At 36.9% G+C, this 25,103-nt stretch overlaps 1 long non-coding RNA gene across 1 annotated transcript; it reads right to left on the bottom strand.

Moving 5' to 3' along the window:
• Positions 1-16,910: 16,910 nt before the first annotated feature.
• On the bottom strand, positions 16,911-18,719 carry LOC140163134 (uncharacterized). The gene is made up of 3 exons (XR_011860410.1): positions 18,392-18,719; positions 17,758-17,843; positions 16,911-17,096 (listed from the first exon to the last, which is right to left on the bottom strand). It is a non-coding gene; the product is annotated as an uncharacterized lncRNA (long non-coding RNA).
• Positions 18,720-25,103: the final 6,384 nt, after the last annotated feature.

Here is a 25,103-nt window from a genome sequence, read left to right as displayed (position 1 = left end):
TCTTTGAAGAATCGTATAAGATCTAGAAATTGCTCAACACAAGCTTTTCGGGTATCCAGAAACTCTCCAAGACAAACAGAAATAAACAGAAACTCCTGTATTACAAGACTCGCGCAACATGCAGTGTCATACTGCAGTTACTGTCCGTTTTCCTATACACAATACACAGTGCTCTTTCCCATTGACGCGTGACCTCTACAAATAGCCTACGTTAAAAGTATGGGGATATGCCTAGTTAACGTCGCTGTGTGAAAAATAACCGGCCAATATTAAAAGTACTCTTCTAAAGTTCTAGAAAATATAGTTTTGTAACATGTCCTAAATTTTTAGCTAATTTAAATGTTTGGAAATATGCGTACTTTGGTGTTTTAGTTAATGTTATAGGTAATAGTACATTGCCTAGTTAACGTCGCTGTGTGAAAAGTAATCGGCCAATATTAAAAGTACTCTTCTAGAATTCTAGACAATATAGTTTTGTAACATGTCCTAAATTTTAGCTAATTTAGATGTTTGGAAATATGCGTACTTTGGTGTTTTAGGAAGGATATGTAAACGACCGATAACACCAAAAAATATGAAGAAATTATTTCCAAACCGTGTTAAGTCTGCAAACCACCATGTTTCTCATTTTCAAGAACGCTGGTTAACAATAAGCACGTATTGTCTCATTTCGTAAACAAAGACCACATAGAATTGTTCTCTAGCGCTCGCTTTATAATCGTTCACCCAACTGAAAGTATAATCCCAGCTCATTGCTCCATTGTACGTGTAAAGCAGACACATATGTTGTGTGTATTTAACCAGAGAAGATATGATTTAATCAGTTGAGCTGTTTTCAATGAGTGTTATCTTGGTTTAATAGCTTTTAATGGGGTTTAAGTCCTGCAAAGGTTGAGTTGAATTCTACTGTAGACATGACTGCATCATGTTCCAACAAACGCGCAAAATCGCCACAAACCAAACACGCGACCTCACCAAATCAACCTAAACATGCTAAACGAACGAAATCGCCGACGCCAAGTCAACCTAAGCACACGTCACCAAGTCAAGCCAACCACGCACAATCACCACCGAACACAGAAATTGTGAACTATTCGGACTCGAACTAGAAACACTAAAACAGCAAGAGGATAGAGAAAAATAGAGGATAGGAATAAATAGAAATAGAGGAATAAGAGAAAGTAGCTTACTCATAATGAATTGTATTGTATTGTATATTTAAGACTTGTACGTCGTCCATAGGCTTGGTGTCAATATGGGAAAATTGGTTTCGACCCGGAGCGCGTTCTTCGCACCTCGTTTCGACCGAAAATCGCCAAATTGGCACCAACTCATTGGGAAAATTTCACCACCCCACAGTTCCAGCCGTAAAAAAAAGAGTCGCTATTTCACAGTAATTGGGTTTCGTATATATATTACCTTCTGCCATTGCAACGGAGCTTCTAATCTTCTTCTGCTAATTTGGGCTCCACAATACCCTTGGCCCTCAGCACATCGCCGCACACAACATCAATAATATACGTTTTCCATTTGTCGATCTTCCTGCCACTATAGACAAAAGCGTACGGGCCTTCTTTCTTCTCGATTTTGCGCAGCATTGATTTCGGTATCCAAACTTCTCTGCCATCACCTAGAGTACAGATTGCTTGGGTGCGTTCATTCCCCTCGAATGTGTACGTAATTTCGCGCCACTCCGTCATCATATACGGCTTATTTTGTTCGAGTTCGCTCACGTTGATGGCGTTCTGGCGTATCAGCGTCGGGGCGTAGTAGCGTATCAAAGTCATTGAGTGTGAAGGCGGCAATGGGTATATACTATGAATTTATTTGTTCAAAATAAAAATAATTAATTATATGAACAGCATGTTACATTTAAAATTAAGGGACTGTCCCTTGTGCTGTACGGAGGAGGGTCTCCATAGCTTCCTTCTTCCCCTTCTCCACCCCCTTTTTTTCACCCTGCTCACGAATCTGTTGCTCCCGCTCGTCACTCATCTCCTTAACCTCGGTCCTAACCCTCTGGCGGATTTGATTCTTGTGTTCCCGATAGTTCTCATGCTCTTGCAGTATGAGCTTGAACTCAGCATCACTAATATTGTTATCTTTAAGCGCATCAGATACAAGGGAGCTTATACTTGACATCTTTGCTTGTGCGGTGTTCTTAATGCGTTCGTGTTTCTCAACTTTCTTGAGCAGTACTTTGCAAAGTGCAGATGTTCCAACAGATGTGGCACCCATTGCGATTGATACAATTCCAAGAGGTAAGGTAATGGGGGCGGCAATTCCAGTGCCCAGTGCTGCCATACCAGTGGTACCTGCACCAACGGCAACGACGCCGGATGCGGTGCTAATGTAGAAGAAGGTGTTGTATATTGATTTGTACCGGCGCCTCAATCGACTGCGGGTTTCATTTTCTGACTCGAGGTAAATTTCTTATCTCTGATATTTGTCTTAGTCTGAACGTCATACCGTTATCTGGTGGTTCACCCACCGGTTGTATAGGAAGCGGAGGATACAAAGGTGGTGCGCTCGGTTCTTTCTTTGGCATGATATATTATATGCATATATTTTGTGAGCGGGTGCTCATATAAGCATTTACAACGTGATAGTCAATTAAATGCTGTATAATTTCCATCTTGATGAGATCACGACTGTAAAGACTGACGAGGCCCAGTTCCTTGACTCTAAATATAATTGAATCAAATACGTTTGAGGGGTTGCTATGTGCTTTTTTGAACACCCCGCTTATCCAAACAGTAAGGGTATCCCCGTCTTGCACAAAAGCAACGTGATTAAGCTGTCTCGTATCTAAAGTGTGCTTTACAGATTCGTTTAATAGATACGCAAGACCATCTGGTATCCTCCACAGAATCTCTAGATACTTGCTAGTTCGGCCAGTTGGGTTATACAATTTTAGCTGAGACCTATTACCAACCATTCGAGGTAGAGTGGGCTCACGGGGCCGCGCTGAAAGGAGCAAAGTCCACGGTGGTGCCAAATACCTTGTAGGCTTATAATTAATTCGAAGAGGGGCATTCAATTCCATGATGCCTAGGTTTTTATCGGGATTTGGTAGCAGGGCAATGTCTTTAGTTACTACAACGTTTTGTGGGTGATTAATGTACTCATTCTCGGCACTATCTGCGATGTTGTTCTTCATTTCAATCTGGAGCCTATTAGTTAAATCAACCTTCTTTTTTGCTCTGACAGAGAAGTATGTTTTAGTGTCATCATCATGCGGGAAAACGATATAGCGCCCCAAGTCGTAGGGTCTGGTGTCGTGTTCATGTTGTATAATGTTGTCAACGTATTGTTTATTTGCCGCATCAGTTTCATCTGTCGGTGTCCCAACGTGGGTCAGTTTATGGCCTCCTAGACTCAAGGGGCCGGTCATCGAGCCTCCTGCCCAATCAACCTTGCTATTATTCAAGGCTGAAACAAAATTGCTAACATAGCCAGCTGTTGCAGCATCTGTTCTCATTATGGGCTCTGCAAGGCCGTAATTCGCTTCCCACCTAAATCAAGATTTTGCCCGGTATTCTGCTCGGCGCCATTTGCATGTGCTTCATACCCCCATATGCTTGGGTGCGTTACAAATTCCATTTATATATATCAGTTTATTTTATTTCCAACGTTAAATCAATGGGCAGCCCATGGTTGTCAAGCTTATGTCCAGCGCCATTGCCCCACTCTATCTTGAAATCAAAGTCCAGCTCATGAACGCGGCTCTGCAATGGTTTGAACTGTGGGACATTGAATTTAATCGTGTGAAATGAGCCAAATTGTGCACCGGATAATGCTATACTGCATAGTAACTGAGACGCCTGAAGTCGCTGCTTTTTATTCTCATAGTTTTGACTCGTCGACAATTGCTTCAGATAAATGAGCAGCCTTTTTGGCGTGAATTCAGATGGCCGGTCGCCAACGTAATCACCAGCTGTCAGCCAGTTGGTTTCGTCTATTCCGAGCAAATATCTGATTGGCTCAGTCAGCCAGAGTTGAACCCCGGCCGGGATTGATAATTCAACGAGTCCTTTTGTCTTATTATTTGTGATGGTCAAGCCAGGCAATTGAGCTGCGATAACTAGTTCCTCAAAATTGTACAGTCCCGACTCAACAGTGAAATCTTGAGTGTCTTCGCCATTTCGCGCCCATCTGCATGCTTGGTCTTCGTATATATTGTAATAGCCAACCCACGTGTCAAGTCTGTGTAGGCCAATTTGGTGTCCTTCCAACGGCTCTTGCAATCTAAATGGCTTTCCTTTCGCGGCGTCTGATATTGTGATGGACATAATATATAATTGTAAATATATAATGACCATTCCAAATGAATACAAGTACAATTAAAGCAAAGTACCGAGTTGGAGGTGTTTTTGAGCCCACGCATCAGTTCAGCTTGGTAAACCAGACAGTCCAGGTGAATAAGCACGATAATTTTACGGCACGCTTGCCCAGTATGGTATATGGGCAAAATACAAACTACCGCGTGTTACAGATGCGCAGGTATATTCCGATTGGCTTTCAAATCCTATGCAGTTTTGGCAGAACCAGTTGAATTTTGCAGTATGGCGTGCTACAACTGGCTGCGGTGTGAGCAGGCAGCATCTGCGTCATACAAACCCCATGATAAGAAGTGTGTTCCGTTTTCATGCCTACTATCAGATTCGCCGGATTCTTAATGAGTTGCGGTGTCCTGTACCAAATGAGCAAGAGTGGAATGCATGGGATAATTACATTGATTAGGCGTCTATGAGAGAATACGCTCTGAATTCGGCATACCGGCCAATCTCGCTTGAACGTGGTGGTGATTATGACCCAAATACTAAAATTGTTTATATTCCACAAACAAAGTTTGGTGGTGGACCACCGCACAGATATAAAGTTGAATATGTCGAGCAGTTTTTTGCACAGGGTGTGAATCCAACTGAACATAAAGTTATTCCAATAAGTGAACAGTTGACTGGCTCGCAATGAGGATGAGGGAAAGGGCTTCACACAGGCCGGCATAGCAAGAATCAATGACTCCATCTACACATATGTTTTGGCGATTTTGGGCGCGCAATCTCAAACAAGAAATTCAATTATTGGTAAAGGCTTTGATGCCCAGAAGCAATTTTTGGCAAATGTCGAAACAGCAGTCAATTCCGCCGTTGATATACCCGACTCAATCAAAAGGTACCAGGATACGTTGGGGTATGCGCGAAGTAAAGTGGACTTTGTTGTGGGCTTCGACTTGTACATGATGCCAAGCAACATAGACTTGTACATTGGCAAGATAAACGGATACAACAACTTAATTGTTGATGCCAGCGAATCTGATATCCCGCTTGTGTTAGGGTATAATGGGGAAGTGAATGATTTGCCGCCAACCATGTTGACGCGCAGGGTCACGCAAGATGTTTCCCCAACCATGTTGACGCGCAGGGTCACGCAAGATGTTCCACCAACCGATGTAGATGTAGCGGAAGCTGGTGCCACACCGTCAGAAGAGCCCCTATCTCACGATGAAACCAAGTTGCTTCTTATTCTTGGTGGTGGTGCTGCTATTTCTTCTTTGTTTTGGTTTTGGGGGTAGTGGATGCCGTAATATTTAAAATCCATACATACAGCAACCCGCCAATTGCGACGATTAATGCCCACAAGTTTTCAGCAAGGAACCCAACCGCGGATGGTCATAAGCAGTTAGATCTATCAATTGCATTGTGTACCCACCACTGATCTTTTAATTGGTAGAATTCAGTCTAAACTATTATTAACATCAATCTAATTGTTTCTTTTTAAGAATAAGATATTAGGTTACATATTTCAGCCCCGGATTTCAGCCAAAAAAACAAAAATAAAGTTCTTAATTAACTGCTTAATTAGCACTTGATTTCTTAAAGGGCATTTCGTGATCCACAGCCTCATCCCCCACTTTTCTCAAAAAAGTTGAGATTTTTATATCACTGGAAACCTCTGGCTACATAATGTTTATGTACAAAATATTTCTTGCAGATTAATTCGTTTAGCAAAGATATCGTGAAATTTGAATTTCGTTCTGGTGCCCCAGAACGCAATTACAACACATTGTCTATGGAGCAGTGTAATACACATAATCATGCATAACTCGCGAACGCACTATCGGAATCAACTGAAATTTTGGGAATAGGTTTTTTCCTGGATATCTAATGAAAAATGACATAAATAGAGGATGCTAGGATCACGAAATACTCCTTTAACGAGGCACTCATATTGGCCTGTAATGCGTAACAACCGACCTCATGTAGCCTCACTTATTTGTAATTTTCTAAGAGAATTTGAAGATAATTCCTAACAAATAGGGTATCATAGAAATATCCCTGAGGCAAAGATTAAGTTGTGCAAGGATCTATTTTTTGTGAATGAAGTTTTTGATGTTGAGCAATGTTATGTAATGTTATGTAATGGTTTCCAAAGAAAGTGAATGAAAGTTTGTTAAACTCACCCCTGGATGTGAAAAGTGTAAAAAATTCGGCCAAAACTCTATCGTATGAAATGAACAAATGATATAGTTCAAAATAAACATCTTTAGGATGACAAACAAAATGCTTCAAGAGCTCAGAGGAGATGATTTCCATGATCAGTCCACATCTAAAGACTGACTTTAACAGTGATTACAAGGTTTGTTTCTGCTTAAATTAACCCCTGTAGTAGCAGTATTGTTCTACTGTTGTTCTGAAAACTTTTACATACTAATGAACATGTGATTGGCAGTAAGTACCGACAAAACAAAGTAGATAGCTCTTTCCAATAATTTTTGACACCATTTTTACAAAGATCAGTCCATTTTCCAAGATGCTTGTTCAGAGATATTTAACAATGGACCAATTATAGACAAAGCATGTAATGCCCTTTGATTTCTATAGTTAACATGGTTAACATGTATAGTATTATAGGCCTACATTGTATTTCATTAAATTTCTTATTTTAAATGCTGTCATTATGATTTTCTTAAATGACATTTAAGTTTCAATATCGAATCTAAGGTTTCATGTTAGCAACAACATAGATTTCTTCATATAGATATAGGTGGAAAAGCTGCACAATCACAATAGGCATACACAAAAGAATTTGACCATTTCTTTTGTGCTTACCTGGTTTTGGTTGTTACACATTTGGTAGGTCTGATCTTGCTTATGACCGGATGCTGCAGATTTCAGCAGGAAATTAACAACTGCGCCAATTATGCCGGGCAATGCGGCAAGTGCTTTATCCCCAAGTTTGATTAGTTGATTCGCGATTTTTTGCAGCATTTGCTTAATCCATTCTCTGCTGCCGGGTGTTGCCTTTGGTGTTGGCCCCGGCTTTGGTGTTGGCCCTGGTGGTTTTGGACCCGGTGGATTGGGTTTTGGATTTGGAGTTGCTATGCCGAGTGCAATTGATGTAGCAAGTGTGGCAATTGCCATGCCAATCGCAGTTAATACAGATACAATGGTGATTCCCTGCTCGCGGAATAATGTGCGGATTCGTTCGCCTAGAGTAGATTCTGATTCTCTGAAGAATTTTGTGAGCGTGTCCTTTATAATTTGCAGCTGATTTCTCAGCTTGCCATCCTGGTCGGCTATTGCTCTGTCAAATTCATTGATTTCCTTTTCTAATTCAGATATTTTGTTTTCAGTTTCTTCATGACCCTGGGGGTCAGTTATATCATGGAAGTAATACACATGGAAGCTGGTCAAATACTACATCAAAGTGAGTATCATACTTGCCGCGATACTGAACAAAAGCAGTACAGGTATAAGTGGAACAATTGAGTCAACGCATGGTCAACGTGTACCATGTCTAAAATCAAAGTTCCCGCTTAAAAATCAATAGCAATACGAGGTCGTGTACTAAGTCCTAACAATGGGCTATGTTATATTACCGCAATGAATGACTAGTTTTATGAACACAAACAGATTTTATAAAATCCCTACGTAATGGTCAGAATGCTATCAGTTTAATTTATACAATTTTATTAAAAGTATGTAATTATGTGAAAACCTACCGATTTTTTCATTCATTCATTCAATCTATCTTTATTCTGGTAAGCTCTTTCAATACATAAGTACTGATCTCCCAAGAGGTCCAGATCAGACAATATATACAATTACATGTAGAAAAATAATTAAAATGTGCAGAATACTGATGATATGGGAATGATACAGTAATGTACATTGTATAATACAAGCATGAAAAAATATTATAATATTAATACATGTAATAGTAACAATATATCATTACCAAAAACAAACTCATAATTACATAATTATATATAGGCTACACAGTATTGTTAAACAGCAATAGCATTCTTGAACTCACACATACTCATGGCCATAAAGTTTGAACGAATGTTCGGAGGGAGATTATTCCAGAGTACTGCAGCTCTGTAATTGAAGGTTCTTTTACCAGCAAGAATATTCCATGCAGGAACAATCAGGGCATTATGGGTTTGACTTCGAGTACATTTGTTATGTGTTGCGTGTGAGAAAGTGAAAATAGATGAGAGGTAGGATGGAGCTATTTGTTTCAGCTGGTCAAATACTACATCAAAGTGAGTATCATACTTGCCGCGATACTGAACAAAAGCAGTACAGGTGAAAGTGGAACAATTGAGTCAACGCATGGTCAACGTGTACCATGTCTAAAATCAAAGTTCCCGCTTAAAAATCAATAGCAATACGAGGTCGTGTACTAAGTCCTAACAATGGGCTATGTTATATTACCGCAATGAATGACTAGTTTTATGAACACAAACAGATTTTATAAAATCCCTACGTAATGGTCAGAATGCTATCAGTTTAATTTATACAATTTTATTAAAAGTATGTAATTATGTGAAAACCTACCGATTTTTTCATTCATTCATTCAATCTATCTTTATTCTGGTAAGCTCTTTCAATACATAAGTACTGATCTCCCAAGAGGTCCAGATCAGACAATATATACAATTACATGTAGAAAAATAATTAACATGTGCAGAATACTGATGATATGGGAATGATACAGTAATGTACATTGTATAATACAAGCATGAAAAAATATTATAATATTAATACATGTAATAGTAACAATATATCATTACCAAAAACAAACTCATAATTACATAATTATATATAGGCTACACAGTATTGTTAAACAGCAATAGCATTCTTGAACTCACACATACTCATGGCCATAAAGTTTGAACGAATGTTCGGAGGGAGATTATTCCAGAGTACTGCAGCTCTGTAATTGAAGGTTCTTTTACCAGCAAGAATATTCCATGCAGGAACAATCAGGGCATTATGGGTTTGACTTCGAGTACATTTGTTATGTGTTGCGTGTGAGAAAGTGAAAATCGATGAGAGGTAGGATGGAGCTATTTGTTTCAGACACTTGAAAGTAACAATCAGTGATTGATTATCCCATCTACAATTAAGTTTTACCCAATTCAGGTCTTCCATCATTTGGTCAATTGGAGTTCTGATGTCAGCATGGAGGAGCATACGAGCAAGCTTGTTCTGCAAGACCTGGAGCTCATGATGATGATAAACATTGAAATTATTCCATACAGAGCTACAATAGTCAAAATGAGGGAAGACTAGAGCTTTAGCGAGCATGTTCACAGTACTAGGTGGAAGATAATTCTTGACTCTACCAATTACACCAATACGTTTAGATACATTAGATGACATATAATTTACATGTTCACTCCAAGATAAGTTTGGATCAAATACAACACCTAAATATTTATATTTATTTACAATTTCTATGCTCTCGTTTCCATAGGTAAGAGATATGTCCTTAAATTTACTTAATTTCTGACTAGAGCCAAAGAGCATGATCTTAGTCTTCTTAATGTTTAAAGTGAGTGTATTAGACTTGAACCATCTAGCTATCATATCAAGGTTACTCTTGAGATCAGTCTGTAATATTGTTGGATCTGGTGAACTAACTAATAGAGTTGTATCATCTGCATACATTACACACTTACAATTAACAGAATCCGGTAATGAATTAACAAAAATAATAAATAACAGAGGACCCAATATTGATCCTTGTGGTATCCCAATATTAATATCTTTAAAAGCAGAAAGAGTAGAATTTATATTGACAGCTTGGGATCTGCCACTCAAATATGATTTGAACCAGTCCAGTGACATGCCAGTGATACCATATGAATACAATTTATCAAAATAAAAGATCATGATTTACTGTATCAAAGGCTTTTTTAAGATCTAAGAAAATTGACCCAGTTACTTTACCGTCATTCATGTTACTTAAGATATAATCAGTTACATCTAGAAGAGCAGTATTAGTACTGTGATTATGTCTAAAACCTGACTGACATGGATTTAAAATATTGTTTAAAGTAAGATAATTGTAAAGTTGATCATGAACGGTTCGTTCTAAAATCTTAGATAATATTGGCAAAACTGATATAGGCCTATAATTGCTGACTTCATTCTTGCCACCATCCTTGTAAATAGGTGTAACTTTTGCTTTTTTCCACATAGAAGGAAAGACAGAAGTGAACATGGAAAGGTTACATATATATGCAAGGGGGTGACAGATGACAGGAGCAGCTAATTTCAAAAGTTTCATACACACATTGTCAATACCAGTACTTTTGTTATTTGAAAACTGACAAATTTGATCAAACACAAAATCAGGTGTTATAATATCAAATTTAAAATCTGCATTTTCAACATTATAATAAGTATCATTGAGTTTACGAACATCATCATTACTACACTTAAAGTTATCAGCTAATGTGTTTCCAATAGAGGTAAAGTAAGTGTTAAAATGATTAGCTGTTTCTTTATCATTTGAAGTGAACCCATTCTGAGTTTGTACATTAGTAACATTAGATTTATTCTTAGGAATTATTTTCCTAATTATACTCCATAATTTCTTAGAATCTTTTACATTTTCGTTGATAGCTTTGTTACAATAGTTCCTTTTTAATGTCTTATTAAGGTTATTGACTTTGTTTCTTAATTGTCTTGCCATATTCCAATCATCAGAATTATTGGTTTTATGAGCTTTAGCAAAATAATAGTCCCTGTCCTTTGAACGTTTAATATAATCTCCTGTAATCCAATCAGGCAATGAACCCTTGACACGCTTCTCTTTAACAGGACAATGAACATTACAAGCATCATCAAACATAGTTTGAAAAGTATGGTGTGCATCATCTACATTTGAACATTTCATAACATCATCCCAAGTAGCTTTTTTAATAGTGTCAACAAAATCATGTTCATTCAAATTTTTAAAAGATCTGGATTTAATGGTTTTCGATGGAGCCTTAATTTTCTTATTTTTTCGTACAATATAAATAAGTGAATGATCAGAAAGCCCTAAACTATGCACACCTGAACATGATACTTTGTTAGGTTGTGATACAAATGCTAAGTCAATAATTGTTTTAGTTGTCTCAGTTATTCTAGTATAGTCACTAATTAATTGATTAAGATTACTGTGATTTGAAATTGTCTTAACTTTACTTGCATTTGGGCGTTTACATATATCAAGATTGGAATCTCCAACAACTATAACATCATCATATAAAGATGTAGTGTTTTGAAAAATTAAATCTAACTTGTTCAAGTAATCAACCGTTGAGTCAGGTGGTCTGTACACAGTACCAAGAAGGATAGGCTTTGAGTAGGGCAGGTTGAGCTCTATCCAGTGTGCTTCAACATTACTATTTTGCAAATCAGATTTTTCATTAAAAACAATACCATCCTTAATATAACATAAAATCCCACCCCCATCTCGTATAATATATCTATCAAGTCTACTAATATTATAACCATCTATATGAAGTTCACCATTGTCAATATTATCATTTAGCCATGCTTCAGTTAAACATAAAATATCAATGTTATTCTCATCAAGTAATATTCTGATATGATCAACTTTATAACGCAGACTTCTGATATTTACATGAGCTATATTAAAACCTTTTGAAAGAGAACATTTAAAATCAATAAAAGTTTCACCAAATGGAAGCTCATCATTGCACACTCTAAAAAAGCAATTGTTACAGATCCATGAATCAATATTGTTATAACAAGAAGTATTCATATCAGTACAAGATACATGAAAGTCAAGATTACAGTTATTACACACAATATAATTACAGTTATCAATTTTACAAGAACATTCACCACAATTATTATAGTTTTTTAGAAGATCTTTTCTTACTTTTTTAATATCCTTGGTATTATAAGATTCATTAGGATCAACATTCAATCTTTGATCAGTATCATGATTTGAACATTTTATATTACCATCATTTCCATTTTTTACATTATCATTGACATTTTGAACATTATTTTTCAAAATAGTTTCATTTTTAACACTATTAATTTTTTTGTTTTCAAAATAGTTTGTAGCATTATTTTTCACCTACAATATCATCAGTAGAAATATCAATAATTGGTCTATTAATGTGATTGCTTGAAACATGTTTAACATTAATACAGTTTACATGAAAATGTAATGAACAATGTTTACATATAATATATAAAGTTTCTGGCCTACTTTTCTGACTACATTTATCACAAAAAATCTTCAGAATTAGAAGACTTGCAGGTATTCTTTTGATCTGTTTCTTTACACCTTTTTTCTCATCTCCAATATGGAGATGAGTTTGATTGTTTACATTATTTGAATTTAAGTGTTTGGAGTATATGGCATCCAGTGAGGGTAAACAGAGGTTATTGCGATTAAATGTATATATATGCTAGACCCTCAGATAGCAGTTTTAAAACAGAAAATGAAATATATACAATTTATTTTACGCAGAATGTAAAAATAATACCAGACTCTGGAACATTCTGGTCAACAGCAATTTCGGGCAGCCCCGGGCACACAAATAGATGCGGGATTCATTTGATAATGTAACGCATGTGCCAAGTGCGCATATCAATTATTACCGCTAATTAGCGGTTTAGACGTAAATGCATGATTTCCAATATTTTGAAGTTTAAGAAAATCTGTAAGTATAGGGTAGAAATCTATATTTTGATTTGATTTCTGTAATTATGGATTACAAATCTAACATCCCTGTCACTTTTTTCGAATAAAAACAACATACTTGAAACATAATCAAGAAAAACACGATTTTTGCTCATAATAATAAACCTGTAAATAAACGAACTGGCAATAAAGGCGGCAAGTCTGATCCACATCAAAGACACGCTGACTACATTGTTATCACAATAGCTTGATACGTACCCTCTATAGAATGTTACGTAAATAATTCAATAGGTGTTGGATCGACCAGCTTCCATGTGTATTACTTCCATGGTTATATCCGCATCATCATCATTAACAAAGGCTGTTTCTTCATCCACAGGCGTCAGGGTTTTTTTAGTCCCTCCAATTCCTTTGCTTTGTTGTTTCTTCTTTCCACTAGCGTGTCTAATATTTCTGACATTGATTTTAATCTATTGCGAGCATCAACAAAATCGCGCATTTCGAAAATGTCAATTAACGGGTCCCTTTCAATTTCAGCTTCCAGGTTGTCCACTGCCTGAGCACTTCTATTAAACGGATTTGTACGTGTAGATGTTGATGGTTCATTTAATTCTTCATTTACAGCTCTAGTTGCTTGCTGTGCAGCATTGGCAGTTTCTTGTCTAACAAATTGTATATTACCAGTAGCAAGATTTGTAATTCCCATATTTTTGAAGAAATGCGGACCACTTTTTCCCGCACCAGTTGCTTTTCTGTACAAAGTACTCTCCACATAAAATTTACCATTATTGCTCACCGGCACACCATCGTAGAATAAGGTAAATACCTTCCCCTCACGCCCTGCTGAGTTATAGTCTTCTATTTCTAATGTAAATTGTGATGTATCCGCGAGCTCACCCACATCACCTCTGCTCCTTAAATAGGCTTGGTAATGCTCTACTATTACTCCTTTCTCATAAGCAGTGGGTACCGTAGCATGTATCAATAACTCCTGGCAATGTGTTTTCTTTACCAATTGCTTGTATTCTTGCGGCAAGAGAATCCATGTATTCTGATGAACCAGGGTCGAGCGCCTCGGGCACAGTTCCTTCCCCGAATTGTGTTTCGTCGTCATACATAGTATCACCATAATCGTCCATTAGATTGTCCTCGAGTTGGTCCATCTCAATATCAGGTTCATAATCTGCCATTTTATATGTATATATATATATAATGAGTACTGAGTTTGGATATAAGCTTGACCCACATCGTAAACTTCGCAAACACAAAGGCATCAAGGGAACCAGACGCAGCATAGTGAATACATATAATCCAAGTACAATTGACCAAGGTGGAATCCTGTCAGTAAGATTCCCAGATTTGGGGCGAGATGATGTTATCGTGCCAGGCTCGGCAAAGCTGTCTTTCAAATTCACGCTAAACTCAGATAATGATGCCAATCGCACAATCGTAAGTAATCTCGGCCGTGCAATTGTTAGCAAGCTGGAAGTGAAGCTAGAAGGCCAAAGAGTGTATACTTTGAATAAACGCGACATCTTTCATTGTTACCAAGATTTGTGGAAAACAACGAATGAACGTGATAATGCGGTATTTCAGGGAATCCAATCAGAGGCTGGGCTAAAGCATAGAATCAACGCTGGGAATAAGGGCGCTGATATTAAAGACTACAGCAATCTATTTCGCATCCCACTTGATTTTGAATTGCTCGATGCGGATATGCCATTTTATCAATACGAGCTCAAGGATAGGCTGTCATACGAAATAACCTTCAACAATTATGGGCGTGTAATCGTATCATCGGATGCAACAGCAACCTACACAATTTCCGATATCAGCATGGAGTTCGAAGTTGTGAATTCACCCGAGCTCGTGAACTCACTAAAATGAAGCACAGGGGCATGTTCCAAGTTCTGTATGACAGGGTTGTCCACCATAGCAAGCACACAGTAAACAAGAGCAATTCACATTGGAATTTCCAACTGGCCCCGCAATCACAATCGATGAAGGGCATTCTGATGGTATTTATTGACCCAGCCGATGGTGGCGCGAATTTTGGCCGCGACTCGGAAAAGTTTTACAACCCAAAGATTACGAATGTATCCACGACCATTGATGGATTGCCGAATCAGATATACTCCGCCGGAATGAAACCACACCAGCAGTTCGACGAGATTGTCAAGCACTTCTCAGACGGAAAGTATCGGCATACAAACAATATAGCAAAGGAATTGGAATTATCCGATGTAGGTTTGGGCGATTATTTGACAACGAAATACGCTCTTTGGATAGACTTAAGGTCGACAGATGATAATTCGTTGCATGGCACGGGCAGAAAGGTCGAGGGCACGAGCCAATCATTCCAGATTGAAATAGGAACCTTTTCGGACGCAAAATTATATTCGAAGAAGGAAGGCTCAAGAACGTTGTATTCTAGTGGGGTTGCACCCCCCCCCTTCCAGGGTGCGGCCCCAACCATGTTGACGCGCAGGTCCAAAAATATATCTACATTAATATAATGTTCGTCGATAAGGCACACTCCGCAATAATATGTGGCAAGACTGAATGTGGCAAGACAGAATTCATGTTAAATTTACAGGAAACGGAGTGCAATTTCGAGCACATTATTATAATTTGCCCCACACTGAGACTAAGTAAGACGTACCATGCGCATAGGTGGTTGTTTACAGACCCGCGAGTAATGCTAATTCCTGATGTTGAGCAAATCAAGTGGATGGCCCTGTTTTATTGCAAAGACCGCGATAGCTTCAATGAGGCACTGAACGAAAACGACATAATCCCCACACAGGAAGAGCGAAATGCGATGCGAAACTTACTGACCAAGCACGAACACTCGAAGCTGATATTGATTACCAAGCAGCCAACAAGTTATAAAGTTATCCTCTAACAATATGTTGAGTCTACTTTATGAAATCACAGGCAAATGTATGTATCATCGCGTTCATAGCTTATACACAGCAAAAAATAAAAGCTCAATATTGAGTAAAATATTACTCATCACGATAGTAAAAAGGGAGCTAGTCGAATTTTGAGTAATTTTTACTCAGCTTCGGTTGATTAATTGTTTACTCAGCACATGTTGATTAAACTTTACTCAATATTGAGTAGTTCCCTTTTTACTCAAATTTACTCTTTCACTTGGAGTAATATTTGCTCAACTTTTGTTGAGTAAAATTTACTCAAAATTCGACTAGCTCCCTTTTTTACTCAAAGATGAGAGTAAATTTTACTCATTGACTATGGAGTAATATTTGCTCAACGTGTGTTGATTAAATTTTACTCAATATTGAGTAGCTCCCTTTTTTGCTCTGAAACAAGGAAAAATTTACTCGTTTAACCTTGAGTAAAGGTTTACGCAAGTGTTGATTAAAACGATTACTCATTATTTGAGTAAAACTTAAGTGAAAAGATTTGCAAAATGATGAAGAGTAAAGTGTTACTCAACATTTTGAGCAACATGAAACGTATTTTACTCAACAAATATTGAGCAAAAAACACTTTCGAGTTGTATTGTGGCTCCATCTGCAGCTGGAACAAAGCAGTATTTTAAACTAAAAGAATGAAAAGAATACGAAATTAAATATAATATTCTGCATTTTCCTGGTTTTATTTTCAAAATAGGTATCAAATAAATCACAATATAGCATGTCTATTGTCTCATTACCCAATGTGAGCAAACATAGAATAAAATAGAAGCCGGTCACCTCTCCCAAAACTTTTGATGTGAAAAAGTCATTTGAAAATTAATGTTATAGATGCTGAGTGTTTTAAAAGGGACAGAAATTAAGTCTTCACTTCATTATGTTTTAACACTCAAGAATGGTCTAATGTTACCAGGTTCTTTAGTACCGGTAGCTGATATAGTGTCCAGGAACTGCCAAATAGCAGTGATCAGCCTGTACATGTACTGGATATGGTAAGTCATTGTATGTGAAGGATTTGGTATATCTTGTGCACAAGTTCTACAACTTTCATCACTGTTGCGCATTGAAAAAGCTTGCCTATCCATTATAAAAACACTGTTCTGGATTCAACTTGCTTCACAAGTATATAAATGGCAGCGTGCGTCCAGTAAAGTTGGCGAGGAACCAGTCCAAAGCTGTGCCTTCCTGAAACATGTAAAATAAAAGAAAATGTAATAAAGGACATTAATTTCATGGATTGGGACTATTCAAGTGAAATAAAGCTGCCTTAAAATAGAAAATCCACCACCTTTTCATTGTATCAACCATAAATCAAAATTTGTTTGGTACTCGAAAGTGATGAAGTAGATGGAAGGTTTAAAATATAAATAACCAAATTTATGGATGTCTTATTTTTAAACTGTCTATAATTGGTCAGATGGTATATAACCAAAATGAAAACTCTTGCTGAAATTCTTGAAATATTAAAGCAAATATGACATATTTACATGTAATTTACATTGTAATCACCCATTGCATTGGCATTTCTACTTTCATGCGATTTTGCAAATATTTAAAATATCTTTATAATTATTATATTATTATTCCTGTGATAGTGGGTAATGCTATTTTCAAGGGACACAAACTTTAGGAGACAAGAATTTACAGAAATGGTAAACAAGATAATTATAAGATTCGCGCTTGATTATTCAAAGTTCACGATAGCCAACACCTGTCGGGTGAGGATGAGAGGTTCTACATGGGGTTATCCCCTTGGCATTTGAGGTTTCATGAACAACACATTCAATGAAATGAAATGTACAAAGAAATTGGCAAGTTAAATGCAACATTATTGATAGAAATTTACCTGTTGACTGACGTTCGTGCATTTTTCTTCAACACCTTTCCTGGAAAGAGGTCGGGCAGCACAAAAATCCCGAAGTCACATCTGATCTGTAAGTAAAATATAGATCAATATTATAAATGCACTGAAAAAGAAAACTGCCTATGGAAAAAAATTTCAAATGATATTTTGCAATGGTTTCACTCTCCTACTACATAAAACTGCAAAAAAAGTTATGTGGCACGAGTCAACATCAGGATCAGGGACGTAGCAAGAGCTTTGGGGCATATGGACAAGGAGTAGTGTGAGGCCTTCTAAACATCTCCTTTATCAGCCCTTTCCCTATCCACTTCATTTTCGCTTTTGCTCGGGGCCCATGGACTTTGTCCACCCTATCCACTTGCTGCTACGCCCCTGGTCCCCGGGCCTGGTCCACATCAGCGTATGTACTTCGAGGTTGCTCAGACTAGTACATAAGATATACGATCGCAAATATACAAGTACACAGCTAGCATGGTGAGCCGATGCCCATACTGATAAGCTTAACTAACTTAAAAACCTGTCTATATCCGGTTCAAATGATACAATAAGATTTCTAAATTGTGTAACAGGTATATGGACATAAAGTTATGAATAATAGTAATGAAATTATTAGTACCTTCAAATATTGGTTGTACTGCTGACAAACTCCATTCCACCAGCAGACACTGCACCTCCGCATCCCGGCTCCGCTTTTGTACGCCATGATGACATGAATTTTAATACGTCGTCGAATTAAACTTACTCCGCGTGTTGAATTTACTACGCGATTTGAGTAAAATACAATGTGGCGATTAAAATATTTTACTTCTTTCCATTGACCATTTTTACTCTGGCAAAGAGTTGTGTCAAATATCGTCTTTTACTCGTTGATGAGTAAATAATTGGTCTATTTTTTAATCAACATACTTTAGTCGGTAGCACTTTACTCCTTATTTTTTGCTGTGTAGGTATATGGATATTGATAAGATACTAGATGAAGTTGAAGAAATAGGGTCATACACAACGGAGCACCGTCGACGCGCAGGTTCATGATGATTATATGCAGATATAGGGTCATAAAATATATCTGCATTAATATATACATGGATTCACTACTTGACGGAGCATATCACTCGACTGTTCTTACAGTTCTACTATTTGGCAATTGCATGATTGCGGAGAAGGTATTCAAAACTAAACCACCGAGCCGTGGCAAGTTGGACGTTAAAGACGTGGGCCAGCTGGCCGTAAATGTATTTGTTGCTGAAATGACACGGGGCTGACTGGTAAAGCAAAAGATTCTACCCGATAGCATTGTACCAAGCACACCAATAAAGCGCTAATGGGGCTCTGCCATTGCGATGTTAACGGCTAAAAAAAATAACCTGATATATATAATGGCGGCGATGTTGGGTGGAGCGATAGCCAATGCACTAGCTTTCACAGGCAGTTCCTACCTATTTAGATTAATTGGCGATGATGCAGAGCGCAAGAGGCACGATTTGGCGGTAGAACGGCTACAACGTGACAGGGATATCTGGAACCAAAAGAGATTGCAGCAACTTGACTATGTTAACCAAAAACTTCGCGAAGAAGCACAATCAGAAAGGCAAAAGAAGCACAATCAGAAAGGCAATTCAAGAATGTTGACGATGCAATGCAAGAGTACTATTACATAACTGGCACGAAGTTTACTTCGAGTACTGTTAAATATCAAAAATATCAATTTTTAATCAACTGCCATAAAATGTGTATTACCTTGCGAATTTCAAAAATCAAAATTATTTGATATCAGAAGGACATTCTTCGTATTCAGAATGCAATTCGATATGTCTGATGTGCTCTAATGTCCCACAATAAATACTGTCCTAACGTTCATACCCCACCCCTTAATAGCATCGTGAAGGACATATATATCATTTTTTACTGTGCTTACAGCATGTACTTAAATACAGCTTGTATGTGCATTGTGTTCAGTGTGTACATAGGCTATTTACTTTTCAAATCTTGTGACAAATAGTGCTTGCTGATGCTTGTATAAGGTATTATAGACAAATTATTAGAATGCATGTGCACCAGTAGAAATGGCCCAGGTTGAATAAAATAAATAAACATATTATTTTATTCCCTGGATTATTTTTGTTGGGTCAAAATAATGATATAGTTTGACGCTTTGAAATACAGTTATGTTAATCATAATAAAGTTACAAAGTTAAAAAATAATATCGAAATATTGTAAAATCAAACTTTTCCCCTCATAAGTTTTAAACTTTGACATGGAAAGATACCCTAGCCCTGTTGTCTCACCAGAGAAGATGAGCAGAAGTCTTTCTATCTGATGATAAAAAAAACTCTAGGTATGATTACGAAAATGTTTTAAATAACTATTATCTACAAAAGTTTTATAACAATGTTTTATATAAAATGTTAACATAAAACGTCTTCTGTTATGATGTGAAGGGTTAATATAAAAACAGGGAAAATCTGTTCCAACTGACCAGCAGAGAACAAAGGATAACAGTACGACGGCAACTTCGTGACCTCTTTTGTTCGACAGAAAATTTATACGGGTTGGTGAACACGAGTTAAGTAACATAATGTTGAAATTTTAGCCGGCAAACACGTTTTATCAAAATAGCTCCAGAAATGAAAGACACGGGTCGTATATTGCTCCATTTATGTACCCTGACCACAGATAAGATATCAAACATTTGTGTAAAGCAACAAATAACTTGTAAAAGTTAAATTAAATGGAAAATAAAGAAGCTTGAACATGTCCAAAGTAGCTGGGAAAATGAGAAAAATTGCATGTCACGAACACAAAATTGTTCATATCATCAAGCAAGAAAAAGCGCCGGAATCAAAAATGGGTGTCATGTTATAGAATAACTAAAGTTAGCTTGCCTGAAAATTTCGTGAATTTTGGTTGGGGTATATTCTTAGTCGTAAGTTGAACATGTTGAAATGTTTATCTTTGTGCGTGACTATACGCGCGATATATTGTACGGCCGATGTTTTTCCTGCAAAGAAACTTTCATTGTCAATTGTCCATTGTTGGTTATTTACCTTGAAAATAATACTCCCAATGTTCAAACAATTTTAAAGTCAGCATAAAGGTTTGTGTTACATTATTTAGACGGTGTTAATTCATTACAGAAATATAATACACGAGTGAGCCATGAGTGGGAATAACATTGCTATTATTACCGTATCTATCTGGTATGGCTTTGTGGTAAATACCGGGGGTTAGGCCTGATATTTGGAAGTTCGGTCTTGGTTCGAACCCCGCTAGCACCTCTCTTTGATTTTTGATTTTATTTTAACTCATTTTTTTAAAATCCCAGTTTTCATATTTTTATTAAAGCCATACTATATGATTTCGGCCAAATTTGAAGTTTTGTTATTCCAAATATTATAACAATATTTATAATATTAATAAATAACTGTCAGAAAGGTTTTCACATTACATTTGAAGCAGAAGTAGCGAGATATTATGAAAGAAAACACCTAATATCTTGACCGCTTAACTGTGGTGTTCTATGGGGGATTAAATAAGACATCAAAGTTAGTTGCTCTACCTAGAAAACGAACTTGGCTGATTCCAATTTAGGTGTAATCCGTGTAAAAAATTTGTGTAAAAATGACAAATATGCCAAAATATTAGGTTTGAAATTCGTGCATCTCGTGATTTAATAATTTATATCATGCATAAAAGCTCATAAAATATGTTGCCGATAGGGGAGGGGTCTAGTCCAATTAAAAAATCGTGAAAATCTGTTTTGACGTTCCTTTATTTGATAGGCCTATATATAATCTTGAACTTATAAAAATTACTGAAGTTTGACATGCTTTATTTGAAATGATTTCATATTGAAAGCTACTGAACTTAAATGGAATTTTTTAAAAAAGATATCAAATCGAATGTAGGATTAGGCCTAAATATGAAATACTTAGCAACAAGAAATAAATCATGAAAAAAGTGGGCCTTCAAGCTGACATTCATTAGGCTTATATTATTAAAGACAAAAGGGAGAGAAAAAAAGAAAGAAAAACTAACTGAAAAATTCTAAGAATAACATAGGAATCGAACTCTCAACCTTTCGCACTGCATACCGTCGCTCTGTCCACTAAGCCATCGCATCTTGTTCTTACAAAGGGTATAATTTTGCTATCTTATTTCTCGTTCAACATGTTCAAGTATCTCACTCAGCAACATCTTTTCAAAACTGCTTGTACTTCAGTTAAATGAGATGATACTACCTTCTTTGACGACTACAATATTTTGTTACACAATAGAGTATTTTGCATTAATAAAATATATAACAATAGACGTTTTTAATTGCTATATTGATCAATATAACATGTATATAGACAGCGCCGGCTGGGATCCATTTCGTGAAGTATCGTGACACTTGCAACGTGCGCTAAAGACACGAGACCTCAAAGAACGCAACTTTTCAACCTACGACTAGGTTGTTCCACCGCTCATTTTCGCTGAAAATTTAATACAAGCTCTGGTTAGTTAATGTTTATCATAACAGAAAAGCATTAAACCGGCGTTTCCTGAAAGCCTTAGATATAACCATTTTAGTGATCGTGACATGCATTTTCTCTCATTTTTTAGGCTACTTCGTGCACCAAAAGCATTAATTTTTTCCACAATAATTCAACATTTACCCGTTATTCTTTGCCTTATACTCATGTTTCATATCTTATCTATGGGCTCAATATGGAAATGAAGGTAGAAACGACTCGTATATTCCATTATTTTGATGTTTTCTGAAAAACCCTATTTGCCACCTGATTTTCAACATTGCGTTACGTAACAGCAGAGGTCACGCAGGGTAAAAATTACCGGAAGTGAGCTAAGTTGCTGTCGTACTGATAAGCAATAGATAAGATTAAAATCAAGACTAAACATCTCCTTTATCAGCCCTTTCCCTATCCACTTCATTTTCGCTTTTGCTCGGGGCCCATGGACTTTGTCCACCCTATCCACTTGCTGCTACGCCCCTGGTCCCCGGGGGTGGTCCACATCAGCGTATGTACTTCGAGGTTGCTCAGACTAGTACATAAGATATACGATCGCAAATATACAAGTACACAGCTAGCATGGTGAGCCGATGCCCATACTGATAAGCTTAACTAACTTAAAACCTGTCTATATCCGGTTCAAATGATACAATAAGATTTCTAAATTGTGTAACAGGTATATGGACATAAAGTTATGAATAATAGTAATGAAATTATTAGTACCTTCAAATATTGGTTGTACTGCTGACAAACTCCATTCCACCAGCAGACACTGCACCTCCGCATCCCGGCTCCGCTTTTGTACGCCATGATGACATGAATTTTAATACGTCGTCGAATTAAACTTACTCCGCGTGTTGAATTTACTACGCGATTTGAGTAAAATACAATGTGGCGATTAAAATATTTTACTTCTTTCCATTGACCATTTTTTACTCTGGCAAAGAGTTGTGTCAAATATCGTCTTTTACTCGTTGATGAGTAAATAATTGGTCTATTTTTTAATCAACATACTTTAGTCGGTAGCACTTTACTCCTTATTTTTTGCTGTGTAGGTATATGGATATTGATAAGATACTAGATGAAGTTGAAGAAATAGGGTCATACACAACGGAGCACCGTCGACGCGCAGGTTCATGATGATTATATGCAGATATAGGGTCATAAAATATATCTGCATTAATATATACATGGATTCACTACTTGACGGAGCATATCACTCGACTGTTCTTACAGTTCTACTATTTGGCAATTGCATGATTGCGGAGAAGGTATTCAAAACTAAACCACCGAGCCGTGGCAAGTTGGACGTTAAAGACGTGGGCCAGCTGGCCGTAAATGTATTTGTTGCTGAAATGACACGGGGCTGACTGGTAAAGCAAAAGATTCTACCCGATAGCATTGTACCAAGCACACCAATAAAGCGCTAATGGGGCTCTGCCATTGCGATGTTAACGGCTAAAAAAAATAACCGGAGATATATAATGGCGGCGATGTTGGGTGGAGCGATAGCCAATGCACTAGCTTTCACAGGCAGTTCCTACCTATTTAGATTAATTGGCGATGATGCAGAGCGCAAGAGGCACGATTTGGCGGTAGAACGGCTACAACGTGACAGGGATATCTGGAACCAAAAGAGATTGCAGCAACTTGACTATGTTAACCAAAACTTCGCGAAGAAGCACAATCAGAAAGGCAAAAGAAGCACAATCAGAAAGGCAATTCAAGAATGTTGACGATGCAATGCAAGAGTACTATTACATAACTGGCACGAAGTTTACTTCGAGTACTGTTAAATATCAAAAATATCAATTTTTAATCAACTGCCATAAAATGTGTATTACCTTGCGAATTTCAAAAAATCAAAATTATTTGATATCAGAAGGACATTCTTCGTATTCAGAATGCAATTCGATATGTCTGATGTGCTCTAATGTCCCACAATAAATACTGTCCTAACGTTCATACCCCACCCCTTAATAGCATCGTGAAGGTCATATATATCATTTTTTACTGTACTGACAGCATGTACTTAAATACAGCTTGTATGTGCATTGTGTTCAGTGTGTACATAGGCTATTTACTTTTCAAATCTTGTGACAAATAGTGCTTGCTGATGCTTGTATAAGGTATTATAGACAAATTATTAGAATGCATGTGCACCAGTAGAAATGGCCCAGGTTGAATAAAATAAATAAACATATTATTTTATTCCCTGAATTATTTTTGTTGGGTCAAAATAATGATATAGTTTGACGCTTTGAAATACAGTTATGTTAATCATAATAAAGTTACAAAGTTAAAAAATAATATCGAAATATTGTAAAATCAAACTTTTCCCTCATAAGTTTTAAACTTTGACATGGAAAGATACCCTAGCCCTGTTGTCTCACCAGAGAAGATGAGCAGAAGTCTTTCTATCTGATGATAAAAAAAACTCTAGGTATGATTACGAAAATGTTATAAATAACTATTATCTACAAAAGTTTTATAACAATGTTTTATATAAAATGTTAACATAAAACGTCTTCTGTTATGATGTGAAGGGTTAATATAAAAACAGGGAAAATCTGTTCCAACTGACCAGCAGAGAACAAAGGATAACAGTACGACGGCAACTTCGTGACCTCTTTTGTTCGACAGAAAATTTATACGGGTTGGTGAACACGAGTTAAGTAACATAATGTTGAAATTTTAGCCGGCAAACACGTTTTATCAAAATAGCTCCAGAAATGAAAGACACGGGTCGTATATTGCTCCATTTATGTACCCTGACCACAGATAAGATATCAAACATTTGTGTAAAGCAACAAATA

This window comes from Amphiura filiformis, chromosome 10 (genome assembly GCF_039555335.1).
Source record: "Amphiura filiformis chromosome 10, Afil_fr2py, whole genome shotgun sequence".
NCBI classification, from domain to species: domain Eukaryota; kingdom Metazoa; phylum Echinodermata; class Ophiuroidea; order Amphilepidida; family Amphiuridae; genus Amphiura; species Amphiura filiformis.
Note: the sequence above shows the minus strand (reverse complement) of the source record. Positions and strands in the feature narration are given on the sequence as shown.